General features: G+C 45.6%; 1 long non-coding RNA gene across 1 annotated transcript; it reads left to right on the top strand.

Moving 5' to 3' along the window:
• The first annotated feature begins 4,371 nt into the window (after positions 1–4,371).
• LOC142834150 (uncharacterized) lies at positions 4,372–5,893 on the top strand. Its single transcript, XR_012907507.1, has 3 exons — positions 4,372–4,506; positions 4,723–4,850; positions 5,475–5,893. It is a non-coding gene; the product is annotated as an uncharacterized LOC142834150 (long non-coding RNA).
• The last annotated feature ends 4,902 nt before the right edge of the window (positions 5,894–10,795 follow it).

Genomic DNA, 10,795 nt, shown 5'->3' with positions numbered 1-10,795 from the left:
TATTTATCTAGTTCTGGAGATTAAACATATCATTCCTGCTATGCCACTGAGCTGTCCCCTTGGCTCTAGTGGGTTCCTGGGTGCTGTAGACAGATCACCTCTTAGGACAAGGAAACCCTAGTGTGTGCTGGATGCATAGTGCTACCGCTGACAGATTCTTCTGGACGGAGGCAGTAAGAAAGGAGCGGGTTGGACGGGGTCTCCTGGTGAGTTAGAGGATTCCGCACCAATGTCATCCCTTCCTGAACTCTGCTGTGTGCTTGATGCCAGATTTCCGATCTGTGCCTGAGAAGCAGAAAGATGAGCAAACGCTCACATTCAAAGAGCCTTTTAAAAGTCATGAACTCTTCGTTGTAGGGCCCACCCCCCACGTTCATATAAGGGAATGTTCCAGAAAAGTCTCTTGTCAATTATAGATTGAAATTTAAACACATTTATATATTAACATTTACCATTAGGATAAACATACACTAAGGAAAATGGGTGGCAATTATTAATGGTCTTCACATAGCCTAGGGTTAGCAGCAAAGTGCGGGACTCAGGTTACTTGGAGAGTGTAACCTCTCAGCACTGAGTAGGACCTTGGCCATTCTGAGTGGTCCTTCAAAGCAGTTTCATCATAAGCACTAGAGTCGGCTGTGGTGGTAGGGGCCTGTGTCCCTGCATGTTGGAGGTAGAGCAGGGGTCAGGAGCTCACACCACCTGCCCACACCCCCCCCCAATTACAAAGATTGCTAGTTGTTTGCCCAAAGTTGGCACATCCTGGCACGGGCTGGCCAATTAATTCTACATTCCAGCCAGGTGTGCCTTGGGGATATCTTGGAAATTATGGTCATTGCACTCACCAATCAGCTTGAAAGGTGAATGTGTGGGTCAGGATGCCCCCCAGGCCCACCCCCACTACCCCACTAGAGGAGTTTGGGGGTTTGATAAATGCTTCTGCAGCCCAGATGAGGTCAGAAAGGTTGGGTGGCCAGGGCCCTGGGTCACCATGAGTTGAGCTGCTCTGCCTGCCAGCCTAGCTACACTGTTGCAGAAAGAGAAATGAGCCTCTTTAATCTTCTACATAACTATTTTACTAGGTTTAGTAACCATAAGGAATTTTGAGATGTGTGAGCTTAAATCTCTGATTTGTCATAAGTTGAAAATATTCTAGAAACCAAGACCTAGCAGCAGACGGGTGCAGGACGGGGAACTAGTAGGTTGCGCTGTTCCACACCCACATTAAATTCTGCCCCCCTTTCCTATGTTTTGTAACTGTGGGCAAATTGCTGCATGTCGCTGGGCCTCAGCTTTCCCATCTGTGAAATGGGAACATCATTGGTGACTTTAATTTGACCCTCACAGCCCTCTCCACTGCAGGAACGAGGTCGTACGAATGACATCACTGTGGGCCTCAGCTCAACACAGCCTGGTGTTAGTCCATGATCCATGACTCTTGCTTTAAGACTATATTTGGGGTGTTTGTGATGCTGCGAGAGACGCAGGTGAAGCAAGCATGGACTGTCCAGGCTGCCTTTGCTCGGCATGTTTGTGACATCGACACCATCCTCGTTATTGGGCAGGAGTCTTTGTGCATGGAATTGGCACGTGGGTAGTTTCTAGTTTGGGACTCACATGACATATGCTTGTGTCTGGAACATCCTCATATCAGGTCTTTGGGTGTGCACATGCTTGTGCCTGTGCTGTGGGACAATGGCCAAATATATGGTGGCTTGGGAGAGAAAAGGAAAAGGAAAAAGTCCTTAAAAAAGAAAGAAAGAGAATAGTTGGGTGTGGTGGTGCACACCTTTAATCCAAGCACTTGGGGAGCAGAGGCAGATGGATCTCTGTGAGTTCAAGGACAACCAGTCATAGGATGAGTGCCAGGAAAGGTCAGAGTGCTGGCTGAATGGAATGGAGCACTGCCTGCAGAGCCCGAGGTCACAGGTTCGAGTCCCAGGTAAGTGAGTTTGTACTGTGTGTCAGTCTGTGCCTGTAACTGTGTCTGAATGTCTCTGTGCTGTGTGTGAGTGACGTGTGCATGCCTAATTAATCAGAAAAAAAAAGAATGAGTGTCAGGATAGCCAAAGATATACAGACATCTAGTCTCAATAAATCAAAAATTAAAAATAAAAGAAATAGAGTTTAAAATAAAGCCATGTAAAGATGGAAAATACACAGAAAATATGAATACTGTAGGTTATTGTGTTGTCTTTGAATGGTTTGGTGGCTGAGGAAGAAGCAACAGTTCCTGAAAGACATTTGCTGCTGGATTAATACAACATACATATTTTGAAAATGCTTTGACTTCAAAATTTAAATAAAAAGATATGTTACTTTGGAGAAGAGGTTTTGTTTTTGTTTCCACAGGAAATGAGAGGCTGTGGTTTCATTCTGGGTTAAGAAAACTCAGGTTTGACCAAGGAAGACCCCCTGAAGAATCTCCTATAGGAGCAGATGGTCCAGATGATCCAACATTTCAGAGGACCTCTATTTGAGTTCCCTCTGAGTTCTGCATACAGAACAGTTTCAAGACTGCTGACTGAGATGATCAAACCTCATAGAATACTCCTTTCAGGACTTGTCTATAATTCTAAATTTTCTTTTTTCTTTTTCTTTTTTCTTTTTGGTTTTTCGAGACAGGGTTTCTCAGTGGTTTTGGAGCCTGTCCTGGAACTAGCTCTTGTAGACCAGGCTGGTCTCGAACTCACAGAGATCCACCTGCCTCTCTAAATTTTCTTTAGGTCCCCATAAGATTATCAGCTCCTGGCTTTTTGGGACCCTAGTCCATTTGGATGCCCACCTTCCTAGGCCTGTAATGGAGGGGGGAGGGCCTTGGACTTCCCACAGGGCAGGGAACCCTGCCCTCTCTTTATTTTATTTTTTTAATTTTATTTATTTATTATGTATACAACATTCTGCCTCCTTGTATGTCCACACGCCAGAGGAGGGCACCAGATCTCATTACAGATGGTTGTGAGCCACCATGTGGTTGCTGGGAATTGAACAAAGGACCTCTGGAAGAACAGCCAATGCTCTTACCCTCTGAGCCATCTCTCCAGCCCCCTGCCCTTTCTTAAGGAGGGGGAGGGAGGAGGGTGAGTGGAGGAGCAAAAGGGGAATGGGAGGAGGGGATGAAGTGTAAAATTTTTGAATGGAAAAATAAAAAAAGTAACCATAAAAAAGATTAACAGCTCCCCCAATCAGCAGGAAGTAGCATGGAAAACTACACCTACATTCTGCAAAAATGGACTATGAATATTTATCTTTGTTTAGAATGTTGGTTACAAGTTGTTATGGATAATAGTCAGAAAAAAAACTAAACAAAGGAGATTGGATTCAGAGTTGTTGTTTTGAAAAAAAAGGGGGGGGGAAGTGCTGTGGGACAATAGCTTTGTACCTTGTCACTTATATTCTATTGTTTTGATAAAACACTGATTGGCCAGTAGCCAGGCAGGAAGTATAGGCAGGATAACAAAAACAGGAGAATTCTGGGAAGAGGAAAGTCTGCAGTCATCACCCAAATGCAGAGGAAGCAAGATGAGAATGCCTCGCTGATAAAGGTACCAAGCCACATGGCTGAATTATTGGCTAATGTAAGTTATAACAGTTAATAAGAAGCCTGAGCTATTAGGCCAATCAGTTTATGATTAGTGTAGACCTCTGTGTGTTTCTTTGGGATTGAATGGCTGTGGGACCAGGCTGGACAGAAACCTCTGTCAACATGTTTGTGCCCACTCTGTAATGAGCAGAGACCTTGTTCAGTGATTATAATTCATGCAGCCCACTTTCATCGATAGTGCCAGACATTCCTCCAAAGAACCTGTGCACTGTACTCTCGAGCACATAGCAGGAGAGTCTGAGTTCCGGCTCTTCACCTTTGCCCCCCTCAGTGCTTTTGAACTCTGCATCCCTCCATAATAAAAGTAGAAGTGCTGATGCTGGAGAACGCACCCAGGCGTGAGTTCCAGGGGCCGCAAATAGAACGTGGCTGGCACAGCTGGCTTGGCCATGTACCCTTGTCCCTAAGACGGAGGTCAGAATTTCACACTAAAGCCTGATGTGCACCTGGTGTTTTACACTCTCATCATCACAGCCATGTTTGCACCTTCCACAAAAAGGCTCTGATGGCGGGAGGTTACTCTCTCCTTTCTACAGAAGCGTGGCCCGCCCAAGGTCCGACAGCATGTGGTAGGCACACAAGCTCAGGTCTTGAATGCTTGGGCTGGTTCTTCCTGGCAAGGTCCTCTGCTTTTAGTGGTTTTTATGGTGGTAGTCAGCCTGAAGGCTGAAGGGGCTGGGGACAGGTAGGAAGTGTTTGTGTCTGTGGAGGTAAGTGACATTAAGTCTAAACACTACACAAGACCACTCAATTCATTCCAGTGTTATCTCTTCCAGATCTGGAGCACAGCCACCTGTCTCTTCTAAGTCCTGCACACAGATGTTTGAAAGTGCAGCCTAGTAGGCAGTGATGGGGCACACCTTTAATCCCAGCACTCGGGAGGCAGAGGCGCCGGAGTCTCTGTGAGTTCAAGGCCAGCCTGGTCTGTGTGGTGAGCTTCAGGACAGCAGAGACTATGTAGAGATCCTGTCTCAAAAAAAGCTAAAGAAAAATCTTTAAAATATATTGGCCATGGTTTATCTGGGTATGGAATTAAGTTAAGTGCACGTGCTCTCTTCTGCCATGACTAGGTTTGCATTTGGAACACATCTGCTTTCTTTTGTAAACTTTTGAAATAGGTGATGCATTCAGATGTTTACAAGCAAGAGTGCAGAGAATAGCCCTTCTCCTCCATGTCTCCATTCATCTGGTTCCCTCTGGAGATAGCCAATGTGGACACATTTCCTGCATCTTACTTTATTTACAGGTAAGAAAATAGATGGGATTTTTTTAAGGTGTAGCTTTTACAGTGAATAGATTGACTCACCAGGAGGAGAATGGAAACGCATGAACTTTTTTTTTTTTTGCCTGTAAGTGCATCTCATGCATGCAGTACCCATAGAGGCCAGAAGGGGACGCCAGATCCCTTGGACATTAGCAATAGTTGTGAACTGCTGTGTGGGTGCTGGGAACTGAACCCCAGTCTTCTGGAAGAGCAGCCAGTGCTCTTAACTGCTGAGCTTCCTCTCAACCCCTTCCGGACCTTTGTTTTGAAGTAAAGCCTTTCAAGCCTGCATGATTTATGATATAGAAAGATGGCAAAGTGGAAGAAAGGCTACCAAATGGTACACAGAGGTCAGCACAAGGATTTATTAAATATATTTCTACATTTAAAATACAAAGAAGAGAGACAGAGGGATACACACCTCCAGATATCTGGGGTGAGTTTAGTTCTTCCAGGAAGTAGTGTGACTTTGATAGTGGAGCAGTGACTTTATCTGTCCTTGTCTAAATGGAGAAGATGGTGAGAGGTGTCATCAGAATGGGCCTGTCATTGTTCCCAGGTGTTAGCAGTTATATTCACCTGAGTTTCACAATTTCTCTGTCCTAGATGTATCTCACAGTAGAAGTTAAGCAGCAGTGACGGGGAACAGAGAGGGCATGTGTGGCCATGGAGCTGACGTCCTGAGGACCCTAGAGAGCAGCAGTGAACCTGCACTCCCAGAGGCATAGACGCTGCGGGAGCCCCATGGAAAAGACGTCCTGCCTGAGATGGGGAGAATTACAGGCTTCTAGTGAGGGTCGCTGCAGCTTCGGTGGGCAGCTGGGATTGCTCTGTGACAGCCCATAGTCTTCTGAACAAGTCTGCAGTCCACAGGAAGCACCGCCCCTCTGAATGAGCTAACCCTCCCGATGGCATCACCACCTTCAGCACTGTCACAAGCAAATAGCAAAGACTGGTTTGGGGAAAGACACACTATATTTAAAGCATAGCACCCCACCCTTGCCTCCTCACAGTCTAAAATACTCCATCCCCAAATCTTAACTTGTTCCAAAGTTCATCCCAAAAGTCTTGTTTTGTTCTGGCACCAGCTATAAAGCCCAAAGTCCCATTTACCAGTCTGTGAAATCACAGTAAGTTCTCTACGTCCAAACACAATGTCGGACCATCATAAAGTGGATACACTCCTGTCCCCAAAGGTGACCTCGACATAGGCCATCTGCCCCTAGGTTCTGAGTGTCTGAAGCAGCAGCCACTATTTCAGGAGGCTTCACTGCTCAGCTGGAGCTCACGCTCTGCACACCATGAGCACCGAGAGAGCACAGGGTGTGCCCAACAGTTCAGATCCCCTGTCCTCAGGGAAGGAAGGAAAATTTGAGGCCCTGGGTTCTAGCCTCAGCTCTGACAATTAGTGTCCATATTAGTGGGGCTAACCAGCCTTATAACCTGGGTCAGCCTGAGGACAGAAAGGGCTAGAAGATACAGCTGCACCAGTGTTTCCAGTTTCCTTCACCTGATACAGTCCACATGTAAGATAAAATAACGAGATCAGCAGCCTAAAACTTAATCCCCAAGTCCCCTGCTCTGAAAAATCAAGATTTTTTTCATTAAATTTGATGCCAAAACTTCATATATTGGCCAGGCAGTGGTGGCGCACAATTTTAATCCCAGCACTCGGGAGGCAGAGGCAGGTGGATCTCTGTGAATTTGAGGCCAGACTGGTCTACAAGAGTTAGTTTCAGGACAGGCTCCAAAGCTGCAGAGAAACCATGTCTCAAAAAACCAAAACACACACACACACACAAAACAAAACAAAAAACCCACTTTATGTATTGTGCTTTTTTTTTTTATTGTTCTGATGCCAGTATTCATAATAAACGGTAGAATATCATCCAAGACAGGGAAGGGTGTAGCACCTGCACTACGGGATGGTCTGCGAGCCAGGCAAGGCACACACACACACACACACACACACACACACACACACACACACACACACAGAGACAGAGACAGAGAGAGATATGGATCATCCTTGAAACAAGAATGCCAACTTGAATCAAGACCACCCCCTTTATTGTGTTCCAGGGCACCTTATATAGATCTCCTTGACTAACAGCCATGCTCCAGCTCTCAGCTGCAAGCCAGCAGAAACCACTCCCCTGTCTCATGCTCAGAGCAGCTGCAAGCATAACAAGTTGTTTACTCCAGCAGGCGGGGGGGGGGGTGGGGGGTCATAAGAATTCAAGGTCTGGGGGTCCATAGTCCCCCCCAGAGGGGTGCATACACTGATGACATCACTGGTTATGTTATGGTTAAGTGGAAGGGTTTTTAGTGTAGATACAAGGGATAATACATGCAGAGGCATCTGGAAGAGTCCAGAGCAGAGAAAGAATGTAGTAGACTCAGCGCAGGCTGGACCAGGAAAGGAGAACAGAGAGAAGGGGAGAGTGGGAGGAAGAGACCCGAAAGAGATGGGCAAAGAGAGAAGAGCATAGCTGAGATAGCAGGGTTATCTGAGAAGGGGGGGTGGTGGAAGTAGAGGCAGAAGAGCTAGGTTCTGGTGATACTGAGGGAGCCTGGAGGCCAGAAGCCATTTTCCCTTCTGCCAGTGGTAGAGGGGAACCTGCTTCACCAGGTCCTGAGGAGTGCTGGCTTTTGACTAATGGCCAGAACTTGGATTTGACAGTATCTACATGAACAAGAAAAAGCCCCACCTAGGTTAAAGTGTCACAAGGGAGACCGACCAATTAGAACTTCGTGATGAGAACTTTAAATTTGTTGATCCATAGTCAAAATTATCTTGCGTTATCTTCAGTCTCCATATTTGTTGGAGGAGGCTGTGTTTCTTAGCCACCCAGACTCCTGAAATAACCACACAGAAACTGTATTAGTTAAATCACTGCTTGGTTCATCACTATAGCATATTCCTCTTACATATTAAATTAACCAATTTCTATTATATTTTATCACGAGGCTTGTGGCCTACGAGCAAGGTTCCACCTGGCAGCTGGTGCCTTTCCCCTCTGGCAGCTACATGGCATCTCTTTGACTCCGTCCCTTTCTCCCAGTATTCAGTTTAGTTTTCCCTGCCTACCTCTATTCTGCTCTGCACAGGCCCAAGACAGTCTCTTATTAACCAATGGTATTCACAGCATACAGAGGGGAATCCCACATCACATATTAGTTATTCATTGTCCATCTGTGTGTGTAACAGTAAACTTTTAAAATTTTTAGGAGACCACTAGCTTCTACCAATTCAAGCTGAGAAATGTCATCAGATAACGTCCTGATCTGCTTAAGCCACCTCCCCATGGCCTTCACCAGTGTAGTCAATAAATGTGTTGCTTTGGGACTTTCTCCTTGTCTGTGACTAATAAAAGTTTATTAGGGGGTGGAGAGATGGCTCATAGCCCAAGAGGACCTGGCTTCTGTTCCCAGCACCCACACAGTGGCTAATAAGCACCTGTAACTCTGGTTCCAAGGGATCTAAAGACCTCTTTTGTTTCCCCTGGACTTCTGCATGCACGTGGTGCACATAAACTCACACAGGTAAACATATACACTCATACGTAAATAAACCATTGTAAAAGAAGCCTATGTAAGCACTTCCATGGCAGGACACGTCATTCAGGACAACCTGAGTCCACACCCCTGGGCTATGGTCACTGACACTTGGCTCAGAGCAAACCATCTCTTACTCTTTCACAGTGACCTTGCACCTTGCATCATCAGGTTCTACTGAGAGGATGACCCACTCTCTCTAGGATGTCCACCAGGTGCTGGTCCACTCTGAGCTGGCGGTGGATGTTCTCGCCTCTGTCTCCTGCCTTTTCTTCCTGTTCCCTGGGGAGACATGACTGTATGTCTCTTCACCCCAGTGTGCTGGGCTTGTTTTATGTCAACTTGACTCAAGCTAGAATCATTGCAGAGGAGGGAGCTGCAATGGAGAGAAAACACCTCCATGAGATCAGGCTGTGGGTTAGCCTGCAATGGCATTTTTTAAATTAGTGATTGATAGGGGAGGGACCAGCCCATTGTGTGTGCTGCTCTCTCTGGACTGGTGGTCTGAGTTCCATAAGAAAGCAGGCTGAGCAAGCCAAGGGAACAAGCCAGTAAGCAGAACCCTCCATGGTCTCTGCATCAGCTCCTGCCTTCAGGTTCCTGCCTTGAGTCCCTGTCCTGACTTTCTTCAGTGATGAACAGTGATGTGGAAGTCTAAGTTGAGTAAACCCTTTCCTCCCCAAGATGCTTTTAGACATGATGTTTCCTTACAGCAGTAGTAACCCTAAATAGGGTACCTCAGATATGACATCAATGACTGACTGGGGAGAAATGGTTCCCTCGAGACTTCCTTGGTGAACCAGTGAGTTTCTTAGGGTTACTTACAGACTTTGCTTGTCTTGGAGTAACTATGACACCACTGGCACTTGCTAGTAACAATACTTGAAGATTTGGGGTTCTTTTTAACAAATTTATACAGAACAATTCATCTCCAATAAAAACATTATTTATGATGTTTTATCCTCTTGCCTACTTCCTTCTGAGATAGCCAATCTCTCCTTAGGCCTGGTCCCCCACCTTGGCTGTGATCCACCAGGTCTTATGACCCTTAGCTCACAGGTCCCAAGGTACTGCTTAGGCCAGGTACTTTTCCAGCTGGCTGGCGCCTGGGCCCCCCAAGATAAACTAAATTAATTTAACTGTCAAATTCCTGAGATGCTTTACCCTCTCTTCTAGGTATCTCTCAGATTTAAAAAAAAAATTCCATTGTTTACAAAGGACTTCTTAGCCTGGCCACCCACAGACATCAAGATGATGGCCTCCTCACAGAACCCTTAGTGACCCAGAGAAGGGCCAGGGCATATTTTATTTTCTTCCCTTCTTGCAATGCCCTTGACTGATTTCTTTCCTGCACTACTTGCTTTACCTTAAACTCTTTAAAAATTATTTTTTTATATTTATGGGTGTTTTGCTTGCATGTATTTCTGTGCACCATGTGTATGCCTACAGAGACCGGAAATATTGGATCCCCTGAGACTGAGTTACAGACAGTTGGGAGCCACCAGGTAAGTACTAGTTATCAAACCTGGCTCCTTTGGGAGGAGCAACCAGCGCTTTTAACCACTGAGAATTTCTCCAGCCCTGATGCTAAAACATCTGAAGTCCACAGTTTCACTTTATACAACTCTGGGCTAACCTAAGATCTATAATTACTATTGCATTTATTTTTTTCCATGCAGTATTTGCATATTTAAAATTAAAAGGTTCTGTCAGGCATGATGGCCTGGAACATGTCCATAGTCCTAGCACTTGGGAGGTGGAGACAGGAGGATCACCAGGTGGAGGCTAGCCTTGACACACAGTGAGTTTGAGACCAGCCTAGACTGCCAAGACATCCTGTCTCAAAAATAAAACAACAAAGAGGCTTAAATTAAATTAAAGATTAGATCATTGGGTGATTAGTTAAGTAATTGATGGCACAGCCATTCAGTGAAACAATAAAGCCATTACAAAATAAGAACAATTGATCTGGTGAGGACCGTGAGTAAGGGCGTTTGCAGCAAGGGACAGGGCAGCCTGCAGAATACACGCATTTGGATAAAAGGAGAAGGAACAAGGAACCTGACTCTTTTGCTTATGTACACAGAAGACATCTTTGAAAAGAGATACAAAAACATATAGTGTAATACTTTAATTTTGAGTACGACTAAATGTCTGGGCAAAAAGAGCTTTTACTACAGAAATCAAGCCTTTTGTGTACTGAAACACACGAATTCCCTGTCCAAAAATAATGTTAACTGGGCAGTGGCAGTACACGCCTGTAATCCCAGCACCGAGGAGGCAGAGGCAGGAGGATTTCTGTGAGTTTCAGGACAGCCGTGAGCAAAAGTGGGCTTCTTTCGGAAGATGGTGAGACCGTGGATAGGACA

The sequence above is a fragment of the Microtus pennsylvanicus genome, chromosome 13 (genome assembly GCF_037038515.1).
Source record: "Microtus pennsylvanicus isolate mMicPen1 chromosome 13, mMicPen1.hap1, whole genome shotgun sequence".
In the NCBI taxonomy this organism is placed as follows: domain Eukaryota; kingdom Metazoa; phylum Chordata; class Mammalia; order Rodentia; family Cricetidae; genus Microtus; species Microtus pennsylvanicus.
The sequence above is the reverse complement of the archived record's forward strand: the minus strand, read 5'-3'. Positions and strand labels throughout refer to the sequence as shown.